Source organism: Acinonyx jubatus, chromosome F2 (genome assembly GCF_027475565.1).
Source record: "Acinonyx jubatus isolate Ajub_Pintada_27869175 chromosome F2, VMU_Ajub_asm_v1.0, whole genome shotgun sequence".
NCBI classification, from domain to species: domain Eukaryota; kingdom Metazoa; phylum Chordata; class Mammalia; order Carnivora; family Felidae; genus Acinonyx; species Acinonyx jubatus.
The window spans coordinates 80,112,812-80,137,250 of record NC_069394.1 but is presented as its reverse complement, the minus strand read 5'-3'; the positions used below and the strand labels follow the sequence as shown (position 1 = coordinate 80,137,250).

General features: G+C 38.8%; 1 long non-coding RNA gene across 1 annotated transcript; it reads right to left on the bottom strand.

Annotated features, from left to right (window-relative positions):
- Nucleotides 1-20,835: 20,835 nt before the first annotated feature.
- LOC128312857 (uncharacterized) lies at nt 20,836-23,361 on the bottom strand. The gene is made up of 2 exons (XR_008292706.1): nt 23,244-23,361; nt 20,836-21,673 (listed from the first exon to the last, which is right to left on the bottom strand). It is a non-coding gene; the product is annotated as an uncharacterized LOC128312857 (long non-coding RNA).
- Nucleotides 23,362-24,439: the final 1,078 nt, after the last annotated feature.

Genomic DNA, 24,439 nt, shown 5'->3' with positions numbered 1-24,439 from the left:
ACAGCCGGCTTCACCTGTTCGGAGGGCTGTCCCATAGAAGGGAACTTGAAGGGCGGTCGCTCTCAGGACAAAGCACAGAGCTCAAGGTGCAACTGACTCACAGTCAGGTGGATATGAAGATCACATGAGGTCTAAGAGAAATCGACGACAAATTTCAAAAGATGGAGATTGTGGCTCAATAAAGGGAGGACATTCGGATAATGTTATTCTCGCTATAGCCCACACCAGAGCAGAAATTGCATTTCTAGTTTTTTCTCAGCAAGTAATTTGATCTTCTCAACCCCCCCACGGACAAAACCTTAAATACCAATATTAAAGGGGTACCTAGAGTAAGAGGAATGGTGACTGAGGGGGGTAGGCCGAGCGGCAGAAAGAGCACCTACAGGCGTGAAACTGAGACACAGAGAGGGAAAGCAACTTGCCTCAGGCCACACAGCAGGGAAATCAGAAGTCAGGATTTGAACCCAGAAAGGCTGACTCCAAAACCCATACTTAACCGATGTTGCTTCTTAACTATGACTTTATGCTGAGTGTTCCGAAACAGAGCCCGTAAACACTTTGCAAACCCAGGTATGGGAAATATTTCCAGATGCTGGGCCAATTGTTAAAAATGAAACATAAGGTTTTTCTTCAGGCTACAGTTTGCAGGGTGTGGCCTGGTTTCTGTTCAGCCCTGGAATGTTCCCTGGAATGATCACGGCCCTGCCTCTGGGGAGGTCCTTATGATCAGAGCCCTGCATTGTTCCCTGGCAGTGCCTTCCTGGTGGGGTTTTGCACTGTCGTCCAGGAGGTGGCTTCATTAAACCACATGAAACTTAAACTCAAGAATGCTGTCTTTAAGGGTGATGACCAGTAAGGCCTAGAACTTTACCTAGCAATACTGCCTTCCATGCAGTGGGAAGGAATCTTTCAAACAAAACATCTATCTATCTATCTATACGTATACATACAATATACATAAATTTATATATATATATATATAAATTATTATATATATATAGTATATGTATTCATATATGTCTACAAATATATGTGGAGGGTGGAGGTAGGCAGGATTAAGGCGATGCATCCATTTATCCGTGCATGCATTATTTCTTTTACTTTCCAAATGCAGGCCTCTGCACTGTCCCCTTTACTTGGGATACTTTTCTCCCACTCTTTATTCCCTTAGTTTTCTACTTAAGGAAAATCTACAGAGAGAGACTCTCCCTCTCTGTCATTATCTATCTCAGGCATTTTTGTTCGTTTGTTTCCTTACTGAATGGATTTCCCCCCCCCACTTTTCAGTTTGTTATTTTCAACTCTCTCCTCCACAAAAATGTGAGTTCTGCAAAGTCAGGGTCCACTTCTGTCTTGTTCTCTGTTGTTTCCCTAGCATCTAACACACAGTCTGGCACACTGTATGTGATGAATGCTTGTTTAAGAACGAATTGGGGTGCCTGGGTGGCTCAGTGGTCAAGCGTCAGACCCCTGTTCGGGTCACGGTCTCATGGTTGGTGAGTTCAAGCCCCACGTTGGACTCTGTGCTGATACAACTTTGAGCTTGCTTCAGATTCTGTGTCTCCCTCTCTTTGCCCCTCCCCAGCTCACACTCTGTCTCTCTCCGTCTTTCGAAAATGAATAAATATCAAAAAATATTTTTAAAAAAGAAAAAAAAAGAATGAATTCAAACACAAAAATTCACTGAATTACTACTGCATGCCATTACACAAAAATAGAAATTACAATGATAGTTTCTATGAAAACTTACAGTCTAATTAAAAATGTAGTTACAACATAGGAAGGACTATATATATATATATATATATATATATATATATATATATATGGAAAGAGAGACGCCCTTTCTACATGTTTGGCAGATACATGGCTTTTTCTCAGTGCATACACGAAAGATCATTGCAAGCATCTATTAATAGCTAATTAGGTGGGCTAGGAGCTGAGTTATACACATAACAACAAGCAAAAACAGATGATGGAGACTCTATTTATAAATTTATCTCTAGAACACTTGCAGACAAAGCAATGAGAATCCTCTGCAGTAAATATAAGGCCAAGGCCAAGATGTGACCGTGTTAATGCACCCAACTTTGGAAAAGTGAGGTTTGACAAATACTTCTCTCTAAGAATTTCTAAAGGCACTGCATAGGATGAGGCAAGAATTACTCCTTACTGCCTATTTTCAATAGGTTGTGGCATGTAAATGTTGATGTATTTAGCTCAGTAACTACAGACATATCCCTGAGACATTGTGGGTTTGGCTCCAGACCACTGCAATGAAGTTAATAGTAAGTAGAGTCAAATGGACTTTTTGGTTTCTCAGAGCATGTAAAAGATGTGTTGACGCTGCACTGTCGTCTATTAAGTGTGCAAAAGCTTTTTGCCTGAAAAAAACAATGTATATACTTCAATTAAAAATAATTTATTGCTAAAACGTGCTAACCATCATCCGAGCTTTCAATGAGTCATAGTCACTGATCACAGATAATTATAATAAACACAGTAATATTGAGAAAGTTTGAACAGTTGCAAGAATTACCAAAATGCGACACAGGGACAAGAAGTGAGCAAATGCTTTTGGAAAAGTGGAACCAGTGTGCTTGCTCCATGAAGGGTGGCTACAAGCCTTTAATATATAAAAAATGCACTGTCTGCAAAGTGCAAAGTGCCTGTATGCATACATACATGCATAAACTGCATACCGTGGGCCCAGTCCATTTAGACTAATCTAATTTAAAAATCGTCTGTAGTCCGATGATGCCCAGATCGGTGAGGTTGGGTGATCACCCCTCTACAGATGATGCTTGGACAGGTTTGCCCCTACTGTGTGGGAAGATATTTTTTTTATTTTATTTTTTATTTTTTAAACTTTACATCCAAATTTGTTAGCATATAGTGAACCAATGATTTCAGGAGTAGATTCCTTAATGTCCCTTTCCCATTTAGCCCATCCCCCCTCCCACAACCCCTCCAGCAACCCTCAATTTGTTCTCCGTATTTATGAGTCTCTTCTGTTTTGTCCCCTCTCTGTTTTTATATTATTTTTGTTTCCCTTCCCTTATGTGCATCTGTTTTGTCTCTTAAAGTCCTCATATGAGGGAAGTCATATGATTTTTGTCTTTCCCTCACTGACTAATTTCACTTAGCATAATACCCTCCAGTTCCATCCATGTAGTTGCAAATGGCAAGACTTCATTCTTTCTGATTGCTGAGTAATACTCCATTGTGTGTGTGTGTGTGTGTGTGTGTGTGTGTGTATATATATATATATATATATATATATATATATATATATATATACCAGAACTTCTTAATCCATTCATCCACTGATGGACATTTGGGCTCTTTCCATACTTTGGCTATTGTTGATAGTGCTGCTATAAACATGGGGGTGCATGTGTCCTTTCAAAACAGCACAACTATACCCCGTGAATAAATGCCTAGTAGTGCAATTGCTGGGTCATAAGGTAGTTCTATTTTTAGTTTTTTAAGGAACCTCCATACTGTTTCCCATTGTGGCTGCACCAGCTTGCATTGCCACCAACAATGTAAAGAGATCGTCTTTCCCTGCATCCTTGCCAACATCTGTTGTTGCCTGAGTTGTTAATGTTAGCCATTCTGACAGGTGTGAGGTGGTATCTCATTGTGGTTTTGATCTGTATTTCCCTGATGATGAGTGTTGTTGAGCATTTTTTCATGTGTCAGCCATCTAAATGTCTTCTTTAGAAAAGTGTCTATTCATGTCTTTCGCCCATTTCGTCACTGGATTATTTGGTTTTTGGGTGTTGAGTTTGATAAGTTCTTTATAGATTTTGGATACTAACCCTTTATCTGATATGTCATTTGCAAATATCTTCTCCCATTCTGTCAGTTACCTTTTAGTTTTGCTGATTGTTTCCTTCACTGTGCAGAAGCTTTTTATTTTGATGAGGTCCCAGTAGTTCATTTTTGCTTTTGTTTCCCTTGCCTCAAGAGATGTGTTAAGAACTTGCTGTGGCCAAGATCAAAGAGGTTTTTGCCTGCTTTCTCCTCGAGGATTTTGATGGCTTCCTGTCTTACATTGAGGTCTTTCATCCATTTTGAGTTTATTTTTGTGTGTGATGTAAGAAAGTGGTCCAGGTTCGTTCTTCTGCATGTCACTGTCCAGTTTTCCCAGCACCACTTGCTGAAGAGACTGTCTCTATTCCATTGGATATTCTTTCCTGCTTTGTCAAAGATTAGTTTGTCATATGTTTGTGGGTCCATTTTAGGGTTCTCTATTCTGTTCCATTGATCTGAGTGTCTGTTCTTGTGCCAGTACCATACTGTCTTGGGGATTACAGCTTTGTAGTATAGCTTGAAGTCTGGGATGTGATGCCTCCTGCTTTGGTTTTCTTTTTGAAGATTGCTTTGGATATTTGGGGTCATTTCTGGTTCCATACAGATTTTAGGATTATTTGTTCCAGCTCTGTGAAGAATGCTGGTATTACTTTGATAGGGATTGCATTTAATATGTAGATTGCTTTGGGTAGTATCGGCATTTTAACAATATTTGTTCTTCTTATCCAAGAGCATGGAATCTTTTCCCATTTTTTTTGTGTCTTCTTCAATTTCTTTCATAAAATCTCTATAGGTTTTAGTGTATTGATTTTTCACCTCTTTGGTTAGATTTATTCCTAGGTATTTTATGTTTTCTTGTGCAACTGTAGATGGGATCAATTCCTTGATTTCTCTTTCTGTCACTTCATTGTTGGTGTATAGGAATGCAACTGATGTCTGTGCGTTGATTTTATATCCTGCAATTTTGATGAATTCATGAATCAATTCTAGCAGGTTTTTGGTGGAATCTTTTGGGTTTTCCATATAGAGTATCATGTCATCTGTGAAGAGTGAAAGTTTGACCTCCTCCTGGCCGATTTGCATGCCTTTTATTTCTTTGTGTTGTCTATTGCAGAGGCTAAGACTTCCCAATACTATGCTGAATAACAGTGGTGAGAGTGGACATCCCTGTCTTGTTCCTGACTTTAGGGGGAAAGCTCTCAGTTTTTCCCCATTGAGGATGATATTAGTGTTGTGTCATTCATAAATGGCTTTTATGATCTCGAGGTATGATCCTTCTATCCCTACTTTTTTGAGGGTTTTTATCAAAAAAGCATTATGTATTTTTCAAATGTTTTCTCTGCATCTATTGAGAGGATCATATGGTTCTTGTCCTTTCTTTTATTGATGTGATGAATCATGTTAATTGTTTAGCAGATATTGAACCAGCCCTGCATCCCAGGTATAAATCCCACTTGGTCATGGTGAATAATTTTTTTAATGTATTGTCGGATCCAGTTGGCTAATATCTTTTTGAGAATTTTTGCATCCATGTTCATCAGGGAAATTGGTCTATGGTTCTCCTTTTTAGTGGGGTCTCTGTCTGGTTTTGGAATCAAGGTAATGCTGGCTTCCTAGAAAGAGTCCGGAAGTTTTCCTTCCATTTCTATTTTCTGGAACAGTTTCAAGAGAATAGGTGTTAACTCCTCCTTAAATGTTTGGTAGAATTCCCCTGGAAAGCCATCTGGCCCTGGACTCTTGTTTTTTTGGCAGATTTTTTATTACTGATTCAATTTCCTTACTGGTTATGGGTCTGTTCAAATTTTCTCTATCTTCCTGTTTCAGTTTGGTAGTGTATATGTTTCTAGGAATTTGTCCATTTCTTCCAGACTACCCATTTTATTGGCATATAATTGATCATAATATTCTCTTATTATTGTTTTTATTTCTGCTGTGTTGGTTGTGATCTCTCCTCTTTCATTCTTGATTTTATTTATTTGGGTTCTTTCCTTTTTCTTCTTGATCAAACTGGCTAGTGGTTTATCAATTTTGTTAATTCTTTCAAAGAACCAGCTTCTGGTTTCATTGATCTGTTCTACTGTTTTTGTGGTTTTTTTTTTTTTGGTTTTTTTTTTTTTGGTTTCAATAGCATTAATTTCTTCTCTAATCTTTATTATTTCCTGTCTTCTGCTGGTTTGGGGTTTTATTTGCAATTCTTTTTCCAGCTGCCTAAGGCAGAAGGTTAGGTTGTGTATCTGAGATCTTTCTTTCTTCTTTAGGATGCCTGGATTGCTATATATTTTCCTCTTATGACCGCCCCTTTGCTGCATCCCAGAGGTTTTGTGTTGTGGTGTTACCACTTTCATTGCCTTCCATATACTTTTTAATTTCCTCTTTAACTGCTTGGTTAGCCCACTAATTCTTTATTAGGATCTTCTTCAGTCTCCAAGTATTTTTTACCTTTCCAAATTTTTTTCTTGTGGTTGATTCCAAGTTTCATAGCATTGTGGTCTGAAAATATGCACAATATGATCTCGATCTTTTTGTACTTACTTAGGGCTGATTTGTGTCCCAGTATATGGTCTATTCTGGAGAACGTTCCATGTGCACTGGAGAAGAATGTATATTCTGCTGCTTTTGGATGAAATGTTCTGAATATATCTGTTAAGTCCATCTGGTCCAGTGTGTCATTCAAAGCCATTGTTTCCTTGTTGATTTTTTGATTAGGTGATCCGTCCATTGCTGTGAGTGGTGTGTTGAAGTCTCCTACTATTATGGTATTACTATTGATGAGTTTCTTTATGTTTGTGATTAATTGATTTATATATTTGGGTGCTTCCGCATTTGGCACATAATGTTTACAATTTTTAGGTCTTCTTGGTCTATAGACCTCTTGATTATGATATAATGCCCTTCTGCATCCCTCAATACAGTCTTTATTTTAAAGTCTAGATTGTCTGATATAAGTATGGCTACTCCAGCTTTCTTTTGTTGACCATTAGCATGACAGGTGGTTCTCCATTCCCTTATTTTCAATCTGAAGGTGTCTTTAGGTCTAAAGTGGGTCTCTTGTAAACAGCATATAGATGGATCTTGTTTTTTTTATCCATTCTGTTATCCTATGTCTTTTGATTGGAGCATTGAGTCCATGGACGTTTAGAGTGAGCACTGAAAGCTATGAATTTATATTACCATTATGATGCTTGTAGAGTTGAAGTTTCTGGTGATGTTCTCTGGTCCTTTCGAATCTTTGGTTGCTTTTGGTATATATCTATATCTATATCTATATCTATCTATATCTATCTATACATCTATCTATCTATCTATATACATATATATGTGTGTGTGTATACACACATATACATATGTATATATGAAAGTATATATATGTATATGTGTGTACATATATATACTTTCATCTTTTCTCCCCTCAGAAAGTCCCCCTTAAAATTTGTTGCCGGGCTGGTTTCGTGGTCACAAACTCTTTAATTGTTGTTTGTCTGGGAAACTTATTATCTCTCCTTCTATTTTGAATGACAGCCTTGCTGGGTAAAGAACTCTTGGCTGCATATTTTCTGATTCAGCACACTGAATAGATCCCGCCACTCCTTGCTGGCCTGCCAAGTGTCTGTGGACAGGTCTGCTGCAAAGCTGATCTGTCTTCCCTTGTAGGTTAGGGACTTTTTTCCCCTTGCTGCCTTCATGATTCTCTCCTTGCCTCAGTATTTTGTGAATTTGACTAGGATATGCCTTGTTGATGGTCAGTTTTTGTTGAATCTAAAGGGGGTCCTCTGTGCTTCCTGGATTTTGATGTCTGTGTCTTTCCCCAGGTTAGGAAAGTTTTCCACTGTGATTTTCTCACATAACCCTACTACCCCTATTTCTCTCTCTTCCTCTTCTGGGATCCCTATGATTCTTTTTTTTTATGCTTATTTATTTCTGAGAGAGAGAGAGACAGAGCATGAGAGGGGGAGGGGCAGAAAGAGAGGGAGACCCAGAATTGGAAGCAGGCTCCAGGTTCCGAGCTGTCAGCACAGAGCCTGACGTGGGGCTCGAACTCACAAACTGTGAGATCATGACCTGAGCCGAAGTCAGCCACTCAACTGACTGAGCCACCCAGGTGCCCCCTATGATTCTGATGTTGTTCCTTTTTAATGAGTCACTGAGTTCTCTAATTCTTAAATCGTGCTCTTTGCCTTAATCTCCCTCTTTTTTCTGCTTTGTTATTCTCTATAAGTTTGTCCTCTATATCTCTGATTCTCTGTTCTGCCTCATCTATCCTTGCCACCACTGCATCCATCCGTGATTGCAGCTCAGTTATAGCATTTTTAATTTCATTCTTACTATTTTTTACTTCTTTTATTTCTGCAGAAAGGGATTCTAATCTATTTTCAACTCCAGATAGTATTCTTATTATTGCGATTCTAAAAATTCTGGTTCAGACATCTTGTTTGTATCTGTGTTGGTTAAATCCCTGGCTGTTGTTTCTTCATGCTCTTTCTTTTGGGGTGAATTCCTTTGCTTTGTCATTTTGAAGGCAGAAATGGAATTAATGAGGTAGAAAAATTGAAATAAAAAATTAAAATTAAGAAAATATTGAAATTAAAAATTAAACACACACACACACACACACACACAAATCGAGTAGATGATGCTAGATCCTAGGTGTGTTTTGGTCTGGGTGTAGAAAGTGGTTTGACAGACTAGAAAGAAAAAAAGGGGGGAAGGAAATCGTTTGAGAGTTTGAAAAAATGAATACACTGAAGTAGACTAAAATGAGATGATGGGGTAAAATAGAATTTGAAAAAATATACACAAAAGTAAAGAATGTAGTAGAAAAAAATTAAAGAAAAATATTTTTAATAAAAATTAAAAACAAATATGAATTTTTTCATTTCCTGTATTTAAGAAAAAAGGAAAGAAACAAAAAAGAAAAAAGAAAAGGAAAAAATCATTTGAAAATTTGAAAAAGTGAATACAATGTAGTAGACTAAAATAAAACCATGGAAGTAACACAGAATTTGAAAAAATTTACATAACAGCAAAAAACATAGTGATAAAACTTAAATTATTTTTAATAGAAATTGAAAGTAAAAATAAAGTTTTTCTCTTTCTGCACTGAAGAAAAGAAACAAAATGAAAAAGAGAAAAAGAAAAACAAAGGAAAAAAGGAAATTGTTTGAGAATTTGAAAAGGTGAGTACACTGAAGTAGATTAAAATGAAATGATAGTACTGAAGTAGAAATTGAAAAAAATTATACAAAAGTAAATAGTAATAAAAATTAAAGAAAGATATTTTTGATAAAAATTGAAAATAAAAATGAATTTTTTCTTTCTGTATTGAAGAAAAAGAATTGTAAAAGAAAAAAAGAAAAAAAAAAGAAAGAAAATTGAATAGATGAACCTGCTGACAGATTGAATTGGGACTGAAATTATTTCGTTTTCCCCTAGAAGTCAGCCTATGTAGCTCTTTATAGTCCCTAAATTAAGCCGGCGGTGAGGTTTGTGTTCTTGAAGAGCGAAGTGGGCCCAGTTGGGCGGGGTTCGGTGTAACGGCTCCGCGCTCCACTAGATGGCGCCGCTGGCCTCCTGGGATGGAGTGTTGCGGGGCTCGTCGGTGCGTATGCGCCTGCGCGGCAGTGGTAAAAATGGCGCCACCCTGTCTGTTCCCCCGGATCAGCAATCGCGCACCCGTCCTCTGTCGTCAGCTTCTGTCCACTCCCCGCCTCTTCACTCTCCGTGACCGGCCCCGGGCAGTACCTCCCTCCCGGGTTTTGTCTCAGAGGAGGCCCTTTTCCCCGGCCTCTTACTTCCGAAGGACTGCGGCTTTGACGCGTCCCGCCCCTCCGTGGGAGGGTCTCACCGAGCAATGGCCAAATGTCGGCCGCAGCCACGAACGCCTGCGGGACCCTGCTGCTGCCGCTGCCCCGAGACTGCGGCCGGGTGCCAGCCCGCCCCAGAAAAAGTTCGCGAGGCAGTGTAGCAGCAGCGTAGCAGCAGCGTCTGAGGGATTATGGAAACTCACAACACACGTCTGGCACCGGCTTCCCCCTTCACGACCTGGTTCCAGCACCCGCGAATGTGGCCGCCTTCCGGGGTCTGCGGGGACCAGGTGGCTTCAACCGTCTCAACCAAATGTCCTTCCAGCCGTGGAGCCGCTTCCCCCCTTGTGGCCCGAGAACCTACCAGACCCCACTCTGCTCCTGGGGATTCGCTCTTCCCACCAGAGCACCGCCAGGTAGGGAGCTGTGGAGTTGCAGCCTTTGCGCTCCCCTCCTTTACGGTCTTAATGGAATTGAAACCCTCCCCTTTCTCCTTTCTCCCTTTTTCGTTTAGTCCCTGCGGCGGTTTCCAGTTTTCCACTTTCTCTCCAGCTGCTTTCGGGGAGGGGTGCTTTTCCAGTATTCTCCCTCCCTCCCCTATCTCAGTCTTCTCTCTGCCTGCAAAAGTGGTTCCCTACCTCTTGGGGCTTCTTGCTCCCCAGGTTCAGCTCTCCGCGCCACTTACCTGCTGAATTCTGTGGTTCAGGTTGTGCAGCTTGTTGGGTTCATCCTCCAATCAGTTTTCTAGGTGTGTAGGATGGTTCAGTGTTAGTCTGGCTGTATTTTTGGACACGACACACACACAAAGCTTCTATGCTCTTCCGCCACCTTGGCTCCTCCCCTCCGGAAGTGATGTTGTTGAGTGGCAGGAACACTTGGGGTGGGGAGCATTTGGGAAGAGTTCATCTCCCTTCATTGTTGGGGAAGGTACTTCTCAAGAAGTGAGAAACGAGGAAGAACAGAATGGGTTGCAGCCTTTCCTTCCTAGACACGTGTGGTACATTTATGCCTTACAGCAAAGGATAAACTCTGTTACTGATTAAGAACCTTTATTTCTATGCTTTTTAAGTTTTTTTTTAATGTGTATTTCTTTTTGAGACAGAGAATGTGAGTGGGTCAGGGGCAGAGAGAGAGGGAGACACAGAATCCGAAGCAGGCTCCGGGCTCCGAGCTGCCAGCACAGAGTCTGACTTGGGGCTGGAACTATGAGCTGTGAGATCATGACCTGAGCCAAAGTCAGACGCTCAACCGACTGACCCACCCAGGCACGCCTCTATGATTTTTATAATACCTTTTCTACAAATATCTACATTGGAGAGAACATACAGCCACAGGAATACTAAAAGCCATTTCCGGAACATTCAGAATAAACCAAGGGAGGCTGAGCTGCAAGTTTTCCCTTTTTAAAGTAGAAGATACATAGAAATTTTCAAGATAAGCTAAACACACTCTGGCGTTCTGACCTACATCTTTCCAGAGTTTATACCTTGCGACAGTCAATTAGACCTTAGAGTGTCATGTGAACTTATATAAACTGTTAAGAAACCACTTAGGAGCTGATTACTCCCTGACGTAAATAAGTCTGCTTATTCCTTTAATCTTCCTAGAATACTTAGCCAGTCTGCTTGATAACCAAATGGGCTATGGTAATACCGTGATTCCGATTCCAGAGATGCAGGCAGAACCTACTAATCTCAAATTGTACACTTACTAACACCTTGTACATCCCCAAAGTGTGCTCAGTTTAATTTACATATTTGCTAATCTGGAGTGGATGAAACATACTACAGCAGGATCTAAGTGTTTATAATCTGAGTCAGGAGAAGATTTTCAAAAGCCAAAGTGAAGTAATTAGAGAACAATTGTGAGCAAACCCGGCATCATTATATAAAATGCAGGCAGGAGTCCAGTACGAGGAGAGCCTCCTGTGGGCTGAGGCAGTGCTAACAAGCTTTCCAGAGCTCTTGCCAGGTGTGAACACAGATCCTGAAATGGCTCATCTTACCCTGGCTCTCATAAGAAAGTAAATATCCCAAGACACTGGCCCCAGAAGATTTTCCAAGCTTATTTCTCTGTGCCCCAACCTTCTTCCATAATAAGAGATTCTATTGTCCAATAGATTTCTTTGGGTTATCTTCCTGTGGGGATTTTGGCCATTTAATGCTTTCCTTAATGAGGTCATTTAATCCCGTCAAGCACTCAACCCCATCAACAGAGAGGAGAGGTTCTATTTTATGGATAAGGAGACCAGGCTCAGCCAGATTATTCAGCCTTTCCCAAGCAATACAGCTGGTAAATGCTAAAGACTGTTACTCCTGCCCTACTGCCCAACGTGCCGTCTACATCCTTCTCGCAACCTGTGTGACCAACTTTTCTTTTCAGGACCTGAACAAACCCTAGCTCTCTGTGGAGCCTTTTCCTTAACTCCTGGTAATGTTAGAAGAGTGAGTCTGTCTCCAGGCTCTGTAACTTTCTTGCTGAAAGGCCTTGGATGAGTGACTATTCTATTCTAAAATGCAGTTTGTTGTTTGTAAAATAGGGTAACTAGAGAGGAAAGTTCCAACAGTCCAGTCGATCTTAATGGGCACCTTGCTCTCACACTGAAATATAAAGGTGGGATTAGGGTTGTAAAATCTATGCCCCAATTTGCATTTCCAAAGTAGTTCTGAATTATATTCAATTTCCAAGATCCAAGTCATGGAGAATGATTTAAAAAAAAAAAAGCATAGGGGGAATGATGGGGTGGAATAATGTGAAAGTAAATAATTAGTGCAAAATTTTGAAAGGGAATTTTTTTTCTGGCTATGACCACAAACATCCCCATGGATAACAGAATAAAAGTTTATTTTACTAAACTTTTGATCTTTTGATGTTTAGCTTCAATTTTCTTTTTCTCATTTTCCTCCATAAAATATACCTCCCATCTTTGACTAATCACTGCTCCCCCCGAGCTCTCATAGTTCCCCCCTCTCTGACTACATAGACTCTGTTCCCATTCTCACAATGTTTCCATCTCAGCCCATTAATATCCAATTTCAATGTCTTGCCCAATTTCAAATTCTAGACCATTCTTTTTAGGAGAATTAACCTTGGTCTCTTCTGTGCTCTTAAAGTGACCATCTTTTGATTTGATTAGAACACTCTCAGTATACATGACAAAAACCAAGTTGAACTAGCAAAATCAAAACCAGGAACTTTATTATAAAAATAAAGGATGACTTAGTGAATGCAGCCAGATCTCAGAAAAGAGCTAGAAGCGGGAGATCATGAGTCAAGGACCCACGGCGTACTGTCTCCATCTGTCCTGTCCACTTTATATGGATGATTACTTTGCCCACCACACAGCTGACAGGGCTGAAGTTGGTCATGTGTCCAGTAAGGAGACAGCTCAAGTGCATATGGAATCTCTTAGTTCTAATTTCATTTCCTAGGCAAATAATTAATTGTTATCCTGGGCATGGGTCATGATGCAAATATACATTTCATACTGACTGAGAGGGGCATAGTTATTGTTGGCACAAGGACTGACAAGCAAGCTAATACATTTTCCAGCAGAATTCCCCAAAGGAAAGGTCATTTGTCTTCTTCACTCAAGAGACATTACATGCTGGTATTCTTTGCAAAGCTGTGATAGTCTTCTATTTAGAATAAGGTTATTCTTGGGGCACCTGGGTGGCTCACTCGGTTGAACATCTGACTTGGGCTCAGGTCATGATCTCACGGTCTGTGAGTTTGGGCTCTGCATTGGGCTGTGTGCTGATGGCTCAGAGCCTGGAGCCTGCTTCAGATGCTGTGTCTTTCTCTTGCTTTGCTCCTCCCCTGCTCATGCTCGGTCTCTCTCTCTCTCTCTCTCAAGAATAAATAAAAAACTATAAAAATTTAGAATAAGGTTATTCTTGTTTCTGAAATTGCAATACTGGTAGGTAGGAACCTGAGAGAGGTTAAGGATAATAAAATAGAACAATAAAAAACAATAATAAAAGAATTAGATGGTTTAATGCTTATCATTGCCACAGTTATTAAAGTGGTAACCACAAATCTTTTACAGTCTCCAGTGTTTTGCCTTTTCCAGAATACCATATGGTTGGAATCGCACATTATTTCATATATTGGAATCAGACAATCTTTTCAGATTGGATTCATTCATGCAGTAATGTGCATTTAAGGTAGCTCCATGTTTTTTCATGGCTTGATAGTTTATTTCATTTTAGTGTTGAATAATATTCCATTGCCTGAGTGTACCACAATTAATTTATTCATTCTTCTACTGAAGACCATCTTGGTTGCTTCAGAGTTTTGGCGATTGTGAATAAAACTGCTATAAACACCCATGTGCAGGTTTTTGTGTGGACATAGGTTTACAATTCGTCTGGTAAAGACCAAAGAACGTTACTGCTGGATCATATGGTGAGGATGTGTTTACTTTTCTAAGAAACAGCCAAACTGTCTTCAAAAATGGCTGAACAATGTGTGTTTCCACCAGCAATGAACTAAAGTTCCTGTTACTTCACATCTTCACCAGCATTTGATATTATCAGTGTTTTGGATTTTGTTCATTCTAATACGTGTGTGCTGGTATCTCATTGTTTTAACTCGCAATCCCCTGATGGCATATGATGTAGAGCATCTTTTAATGTGCTTATTTCCCATCTGTATATCTTCTTTGGCAAAGCGTCCGTTAGTCTCTGGCTCATTTTTAAAAATCAAATTGTTTGCTTTCTTAAGAGTTCTTTGTATATGTTAGAAAACAGTCTCTTGTGAGATATCTTTTGCAAATATTTCTCCCAGGCTGTGGCTTATCTTCTCATTCTCTTGATACCGTCTTTCGCAGAGCAGAAGTTTTTAGTTTTTATGAAGTCCATCTTATTATTTCTGGCATGAATTATGCCTTTGATGTGCTTTCTAAAATGATATCAGCATACACAAGGTCATCTACATTTTCTCTAGTGTTGTGTTCTAGGACTTGTAGAGATTTGTGTTTCACACTCGGGCCTATGATCCATGTGGAGTCAAGGTTTGTTAAATTTTTGTGAGCTATGTCTAGATCCGTCTTTGTGTGCGTGGATATCCAGTTGTTCCAGAATCATCTGTTGAAAAGATTATCTTTGCTCCACTGTATCGCCTTTGCACTTTCTCAAAGACTTGCCAGCTATATTTTTGAGGGTCTCTTTCTGGACCTCTATTTTGTTCTATTTACTGATTTGTCTTTTCTTTCAACTGTGCTCTGATACGTAAATTTTAAAATATTTGAATGTATGGATGTTTTTCAAAGCTGTAGGTACAATGCAGAGGAAAATAGCTGATCTTGTTTGGTTTTAAAGATGACTTGAGATAAAGTGGTGTTGAGAACTTTAAGTTTTTGTGTTATAAAATTTTACCCTAAATAGAGCATGACTGATATTATCTCCTCTGCATTTTGGATTATTTAAAAGGGAGATTCTACAAGAGGGAAACTATATCCATGCTAATATTTGTTGGAAATGGAACCCTCCATCCGTATATTTCATGCTAACCTGCATTTTACCAGCACATTCCTATATGATAAATAGGCTGCCTAACCAAGGGCTGAACTCTTAGACAGCAGCAATTACTTCCAGTCACATAGTAGATGAGGCTGAAATCACCCTCCTAAAATTATTATGTATTACTATATTCTCTAACAGTATCGCAGTATAATTACATAACAGTAATTATATTGTTCTAGGGAAGGTAGTGCATCTGGTGTTCACACATCGGAGCGTGACACCCAGGGAAGACACTGTGGCATATTTCAGTTTGTTTTCGACTTTAAATATAAAGAACTTCAGATTTCAAAATGAAAGCTGACTAGGAAGTGATATTGGCGACTGAGCAGGAATCTTCCGTAGCAAAGGGCAGCTAACGTTGCTAGGAATAAATCTTTATATCTGCTTCATCATGGGTTGAAAGGAATTAGGTTATAAATGCTACAACTTCTAATGGGATCTATGATTTACAAACTTATACCACATTTCATGCTGTGTGTAAGTGCTTTAAATATATTATTTATAACATTTTTATTAGTCTTGCAAGAGGCTCCATCAATCTTTATTTTGCAAAAAGGTGAGTGGAAGCTTGGAAAAGCTGACTGATTTGGCCAATATCACGAGCTAAGCGTCAGGTAGGAGCTGGGAGTCAAACGGCACCTGTGTATCTCCATCACCTATATGTCTGCAAGTACAAAGTGACTTCAGAATTACACAGTTAATCGCGTTTTATTTTTGCTTATGACCCTCTGAGCCCAGGGGGTTTCCCTTGCTCTCTCTCATCCAGTGGCCAAAGCGTGAATGTCTGACCCACCCTATACCCCCCCATAACTCCAGCTCCCCTTCCACCAGCAAAATTCAATTGAACATCAGTTCAGTTGACCTACATTCAGTTTGGTGTGCCATGACAATCTGCAGGTATTAGAAAGAGCCAGAAATTTCAGAATATGTGCCTCTGCTACTTACAAGTCAGTGGAATGTGCTGCCAATGGTCATGTCTTCCAGCTCAGCTGCAACATGGACTTTCCTTTCCATGATCTGAATGGGAGTGAACAAAGTACAATGTTCCTAATGAATCACCTATCACGGTTTAAGAATAACTGGAAGATTTAACATTCCTGCATTGTCAGAACAGTTTGGGATTCATTGCAATGGCATAACATTTCCAGGAGTTTTATGAATCAGACACCGATTGAAATTTCATCATATATGTTGTATTTTTTATAGACTTTGTCCTTTAATTATGAATCATTTAAACTTAGATATTAATTCTTCATATATTATAAATGACTTTGCTAATCTTTTATGTGCTTTCAGAGGGTCACTGTTATAAGTGCATTTTATGTAGGTAACTTAATTTTAAAACTTATTTTTTTCACTTATTCAGATGTCTACTAACATCTAATTTGTGAAAAGCTCATAGATGAGACCGTCAGGAACACACACTCTCAAAATCATTCACTTATGAGAGCTCTAGACTTCTGTGCTCCTGGCTTCTTTTCCACTCGTCCTTGGAGGAGATGCTCTTCTCCACTTTAAGGCTAATTCTTCCACAGCTGCTTTTGACTCTAATGCCCCCCACATTATATCTATGTTACCCAAGTTATTTGTACCTTCTCCTTTCTCCCTTTAGTCAACTTCTTGTTACCACGACAATTTTCCCAGGTACAAGCTATAAAATGTGCTCCAATCATCCCATTCTAAAGCCCACATACCCACATGGGAATTGTTTTTCTTTAGTTTACTGTTGCATGACTCCATATAGCTCCTCAAAAATATGTACTGATTTTAAATAAATGGATAATACAAAATAATAGAAGTGATGGTTAATATATGATTCAGAGAAAGATACTTTGTAAGTCTATGGGAATGAGTTTGTTTTATTTATTTTTGGAGTGTACCCTTTTTTTTTAAATATGAAATTCATTGTCAAATTGGTTTCTATACAACATCCAGTGCTCATCCCAACAGGTGCCCTCCTCAATGCCCATCACCCACTGAAAGTGGGGTTATTTCAAATTTGGTTTTGTACTGCCATTTTCTGAGTGGTTTGTCACCACAAAATAGGGATTCTTAAATGAATTGCATTTGAATTAATTATTATTCACTGTTAAATATTCTCCTTGATATTATATTATGAACCCAATGTTGAGAAATGAATCTTTCCCCTTCAGGTACTCTTTGACTAGAATTTCTATGTAAATCATGTAGTTACACTGTTCCTCCAATTAATTACCACCAAGTGCCATTAGGGCTGAGGGCCTACTTGTGTTCAGGGGGCTGCCACACCACCGTGACAGTCTCACTGGGCCACAGTTGCGTACTGTTATTTTTATGTGTTCCCTCACATCTATTTGGACCCTCAGGTCTGTGGCCTAGCCGGGATCTACCATACCACCGTTCTCTTGTTCATGTCCTTAATACCTGCTCCTGCCAAGTCTTACATGTGACTAGTTTCCCAGAGTCCCACAGCCTTCAGACGACCATTTTTAGGAAGGCTTTACACGTTTTACCCAGATGTCGTTCATTACCTCTCATTCAGAACTACTGTACTAGGCCACTGTATTGGCAGTCATTTTATGATTGTTTTCATATACTGTCTGCTTGTGTCTCTTCACTTTCGTCCCTCAAATATGCCAAGAGCTTTTCCTTTTTCTACAATGTAAGTCATGGCATCTCTATTACAGAGCAGATATACTAGACGCCTTGCAAACTTAGTCACCATATCTATGCTACAAAGTGAGTATTCGTATCCTCATTTACATAGGTAAATAGGGTTATGAGAACTTAAACATTACTGGATATATGCTTCCAAATATGCATATTCCTATAACAGCTATTTTTAATAAATATTATATTTATTATCTCAGAATGATAACAATGTAAATGAAAAACAAATTCATGCTATTAAACATTTCTAATTTTATTATGGAAGTTATATATCATTTTGAGAAAAACAGCTGCATTAAAAACTAGGTATTTATAAGCTCTTCAAAAAAAAACTTAGTAAAAGGGGCGCCTGGGTGGTGCAGTCGGTGAAGCGTCAGACTTCAGCCAGGTCACGATCTCGCGGTCCGTGAGTTCGAGCCCCGCGTCAGGCTCTGGGCTGATGGCTCAGAGCCTGGCGCCTGTTTCCGATTCTGTGTCTCCCTTTCTCTCTGCCCCTCCCCCGTTCATGCTCTGTCTCTCTCTGTCCCAAAAATAAATAAACGTTGAAAAAAAAAAAAACTTAGTAAAAATAGATGTAACATTTAGATAGCCTTTCTTTTTACACCATATATTTTGCTAAGGATTTTATCAACCTTCAAAAAAAGTCAATATTACCAGTGAATAAAATTTCAAATGAAAGGATGAGATTTCATTTTGTCTTGCTTTAAATAAAAATTATAATATATAAGTATGTAAAAGTCTAACACAGCTGCTAAACTAGTAGACTGGAATATATGATACATTAATAAGACTGCATATTAAATTTGGTCAAATTATATATTTGTGAATATCCATAATTTACATGTACTGTGTGTGTGTAACATGTATGTGTGATAGAGTTTACATATTTCACATTTGACCATGTACTTGAAGAAAATAATACAAAGTAATATTAAATCAGTACTCAAGAAAGTGTTGGATGCTTGGTGACCTGGGGTTAGAGAAGAAAAGAGCTATAATGTGTCAGGTGGACATAGAGTTATAGTGCTTCAATTTCCTGGGCTGTTAGACAAGCATTCAAAAGATAAAATCAGGATGCAGCTGTCTGGGTTCCTCAGAAAGCTGCTTCTGAGATGGGGGACAGTGCCTGGGAGGTGTCTCAAGGAATGCCGAGGAGACGAAGGGCAAGGATGAACAGATGTGCATGAGAAGAAACTATGGTATAGTTTCAGCAGAGGACTCATTGCGGTTCTGAGCTCTGGACGACTCAGTCACCTGTCGGGGTGAGAGGATGGGTGTTTCCAGGTATTGAAGATCATCATGTGATTTTGAGATTATTATGATTTCTCTCTATTTCCTACTAATACGGTGAGTCATTAGTGATTGACTTTCTTATTTGAAACCATTTGCTTCAGGGGAATAAACCTGTTCAATCAGTATATAATATAATTTTATATGAGTATTAACTTGCTAATTGGCTTAAGATACTTGTATCTGTGACAGAGATCCATTTGTAAGTTTTTGTTTCTTGTCTTTTTTAGGCATACGCTGACCTCACAAAAATTTTTGGAATGTGTTCCCTTTATCATTATTACCCGTGGAATTTGCATAAGGTCAAAAACATTTCCTAATTTAATATTTGAGAGAATTCAGGGCTCCAACTACCAAGGTTGAATCCTGAGGAAGGATTTACAAGAATGATTTATAACAGATATATTCAGATTTTATGCTTCTTCTTCTGTCATTTTGGGAAATTATGATTTTTCATTGCATGCCAATTGTCAAATTATTGGCATTGATTTAGCATGATATTATTTTAGTATGTTTCTGAATGTCAGTAGTTCTGCAGTGATATCTGCTTTTCCAATTCTTATATCAATAAATAAAGTTTTCTATCCCACTTTTTTTATCAGTTTTGCTATAAATTTATAAATTTTATTAATTTTACAAATAATCAACTTTTGGATTTTGTGATCTTTTTCCTGACATGTGTTTGTTTTCTACTACATAAACCTTGTCTTCATACCATCTTTTTCAACTTTGTGTTAAATTTGTTCTTTTTCTATCATTTTGATATGAAGATTTATCTTATTGATTTTCAGGTTTTCTTCTCAATATGTGCACTTAGTATTACAAATTTTTCACTACAGCATTGTTTTAGATGCATCCAACATGTTTTGATATGTTGTGCTCTTATTATAATTTAGTTCAAAATATTTCTACTTTCTGTGTGTTTTACAAATATTATAAATTATTAGAAATGTGTCATTTTATACTTAAGAACTTTGGAATCTTTACACTTTTCTCTTGGTTATTAATTTCTACCTTAATGCCACTCTAGTCAGAGGACATACTCTGAATGAAGTCAATCCTTTGAAATTTATTGAGGCTCTCTTTATGGCCCAGCATATGGTCATTTTTATTATTGTTCAATATGTACCTCAAAGAACTATAAATTCTTCATTCTTCAATGTTGTGTTCTATATATGTAAACGAGGTCAAGTTTCTTAATTATGTATTCATAGCTACGTTACACAATTTCTTAATGTGTTATTCAATTTCCTAATTGTGTTACTCAGATTTTTTTATATCAGTGAACACTGGTTTTCCTGTCCACTCAGATTTTCTCAATTATTTTGAAACATTTTAACATCTCCTACAATGATTATGGACTTTTCTTCTCTCCATTTAATTCTCTCATTTTTTGCCTTATCTATTTTGAAACTAAATTAGACAGATTTAGAATTATTATATCTATTTTTCTGAAGTTATGTTACAGAGATTAAGAATCATACAGCTTTTTAGTGAATTGGAATCTTTATTGTTTAGAAAGGTCCTTATTTATCTCCAGAAAAATTCTCTTATCTTAAAGTACATTTTGTTTCATATCGGTATAATGACAGAGGCTAGTTTTTGGTGCTTTTGCTGTATTTTAAGTATTTCATTCTCAAAACTTTATCTTTTAATTTAAAGTGTGACTCGTATATGTATTACAGAGTTAGATTTTATATTTTCATTCCATAGCATAGTTTGAGTTTCCTGGGAAGATCCTGAGACAAGGATTTGGATGCACAGCATTTATTTCAGAGATGATTCCACGAGTCTTTTCCAAGGGAAGGGGTGAATTAGATAGAGAAGAATAGGAAGCAATAGCGGGTGACTGAGCCCAGAGTAAGGGGGTTCTGCGGCATGTGACAAAGACTGTGTACCTCAAACACACTCTCCATAGTCCGAGAAGTAAAGGGGTCAGGCTGTTCATCCATCAGCTCTGAAGATGCACGCTAGAGGACTGCTCCTGGGAGGTGCTTAGGTAGAATGCTGTAGCCAAAAAGGAATGCTTCCAAGTAAAGACACACAGGGTAACGGACTGGAGACAGGGTCTCCACTCATGGAAACGGTGAAGGCTGGCTGACATGGGTGGATCAGGGCCAGTACCAGATTCATCAAGTTTGCCAAATTTGTCTTTAATTGAATTATGCATTTATGTGTCGTATGTGAATGTTTAGTGTGTATTTTAGATTTTGTGTATAGTTATCCTCAGTACATACGATGTAAAGAATTTATATGAGTTAAAATTTGGAATAAAGAAATGGCTATAATATTAAAGATGGAAACACAGTAACGGGTCGCCAGAGAGACTGTAATATCTCAACTTGGAGCATAAAGCGCTACTCTCAGACCGTCTTGTCAGCATCCTAACTTACTGTGCGTGTGTGTGATCTTGGGCAGGTTCTATAATCTCCTTAATTGCATCCTTGTAAATTGCAGCAGACAGTCCATTTGCTACATCTTCCTGGTTATTTTCACAGGCCGCCTTGCCTGACACACGGTGAGCTTTTCACAACCTACATCAGACATTTCGGGAAAGGTTGATGTTGAGACATCACTCAGTAAAGGACACTGTCAAAAGGGATAGAAAAGAAGATTAAGATTCAAAACCCAGAAATCTGAACTTGCAACATCACTCAAAGACATTCCAAATGAAGCAAGTGAGACAACAATGCTTTTATCCCTTCCCATTATACTCCTGGAGGAAGGTGCAGTCTCATAAAACTGCAGATGGAAAACGATATATCCTGTCAGGTTTGGTTAGGGAGTGGGCACTTAAATACCTTTTCAAAATATTTGTCTTAGAGCATTTCCTATTGATTTATTCCTTGGAAAAATGCTATGCATGGTAAAAAGAATTTTTGATGTAAACATAACTTTTTCTTATTTACTACCATATGTTTTCCTTGGCTCTTAACTTTCTAGGTCTGTTGTCTGAGTCTTCCGGATTTTACCATTAACATCCTTTCACTCAGTAATTGAATAATTATATTTATATATATACACATTATTTATATTAATTATCATAGCATTAGTTGTAGCAATCATATGAATTAGCATGAAAATATACTCAAAATTGTGCTATATGTGGGGATAGCATGAAGCAGGTAGTTTACTACTGAGTCTTTGGACACCTAGAATATAGGTCAGGTCTAAGGAGCCCAGGGCTAAAGAAGAGAGAGCCATGATATCATGGAGAATAATAATCAATTTGTTAGCTCCTGTGTGCTATGGAGCGGTGTAATATTTCACAGCGTAGGCTTTAGCTTAGGTAGGACCGGGGTTTATAACCTATTCCTGGGGTTTACCAGTGAGCTCTGGAGAGTTTTCCTACCCTCCTGAATCTTAGTGTCTTTATGTGTAATAGAGGAGATGTTAATACAGGTAAGTTATGAGTGATCTACCAGTGAGGAACGACTTAGTTCAGTATCTGACTCTCTTAGCTGCTCAATAACTAATAGCTGTTGTTACGATTTTACTCCCCGCGGCCCTCACTCCTAGGATTACTTATTGTGTACACATGTGTGTGCATGACTTAAATTATGCCACCTATGTGTACAGGAGAAAAATTAACTGCGCTGACTGTGCTTACTGCTGAGTCCAGAGTGCCACTTTCAGGCCTCCAGGCCAATTTTGGCCTTTTTTTGGATTCAATCATGAATGGGTTTTGCTACTGTCGAGGAGACCGCGGACATTTGTGTGCGTGACACTCTTCGGATTTGACACTGCACAAACCCATTTGTGGGACACAGCGGCCTAGAGCCAGAACGGTATATTGCTGCTTGGCGGTTAGGTTTCTCTCAAGGAGCAAAGACATATACACAGTGTCTCTTCCAGTACATAGGAAAGCAGCCAGGAATTCCCATGCTTATTCAGCTACACCAGAAATTTATGCTATGGAATGTAAATATCCCCTAGGCAGAAAATATCTTATACAGCCTACATTGAAAACAATCTCTTGTCCATCTTGTAAAAGAAAAAACACTCAGAAAAAAAAAAGAATTAGTAGGTGTGAAACATCAGATGAAGGACTGAAGGATACTATGAAAAGCATATTTACATAAAGATATGTGAATAGGATTCAATAGGAAACAAAAATTCCCTTCTCTTTGAATGCAGGATGAGGTAAAATGATCTTTACAAATAAGCATTGGTCCTCCAGTCGTGAACAGTTGTGCATGTTGAATCTTGAAGTGGCAAATTCAACCTGTAGTTGTAAATTCCCTGGGGCTGGCGTCAGTGTCTCCTCATCCTATAATAATAATTAGGGTTCTGATTAATATGAATAACTGTTAATATGATGAATGATATTCAATAAATAGTTGTCAAGTTAAATGAATTGTTCACAATCGTTATTCAACAAATACTTGTGTGGCCTAGTTTAAAAACAATAACCTTTGCTCAAAAAACTACCTGTACTTCCTTCGTTGGTTTGTTCATTACATAGTAGGTAAGATTTAGGTCTGTGAGGTAAGATTCTAAGTACTTTGAATATGTTAACTAATTTAATACCCACAATTCTAGGAAATAGTACTTTTAGTGTTTATTTATTGGGGGGGGGGGGGGCGGGGAGGGGCAGAGAGAGACGGAGACACAGAATCCGAAGCAGGTTCAAGGTTCCAGCTGTCACCACGGAGCCCCAAGTGGGGCTTGAACCCAGGAGATGTGACTCCATGACCTAAGCTGAAGTCAGACGCTTAACTGACTGAGCCTCCCAGGTGCCCCTGTACTTTTACTAATCTGTTTGATAGCGCAAGAAATCTAGGCACAGAGGGTGTAAATTCTCCGTCCAAAGTCTCAGCAGCATGAAGAGCTGGGCTCCTGCCCAGGCAGAGCAGCGCCCCGGTGCGTGTTCTCAGCACTATGCTCTGCTGCCTCCTACTGATGTCATTTGGAAACTGGCTCCCTGTAGATACCGAACCCTGAAATGTCATCTACGCTCCTTAAAAAGCACAGTTTAGTGTAAAGTCCTTTCCTACACCCTGGTTCTCACAAGCCGGTCACACAATCCCTTCTTAGCAGGTACCTGAGGATGAGAGGGGTTTAACACTTTTCTGCCTGTATTTGGGCCACGCCAAATGTATCTGTACACGGTGTACCGCCAGAAAAAAAATCATCTCTCTTCTAGAGCTTTGGGGGTGCGGTTGGGGGCGTGTAGAAGACGCTCTGACATAGTCGTTTAGGAGTTCAAGCTTCAAGACAGGGTAGGGGAAAAACGCACTCATTCGCATGGACACTAGGGTGCATGGAAAGATTTTCTAATACCACCATTTTATATTATGGTCTTCATAGGCATCGTTAAATAAGGCCAAATTATTAACATTCTTAGTGTTTGCA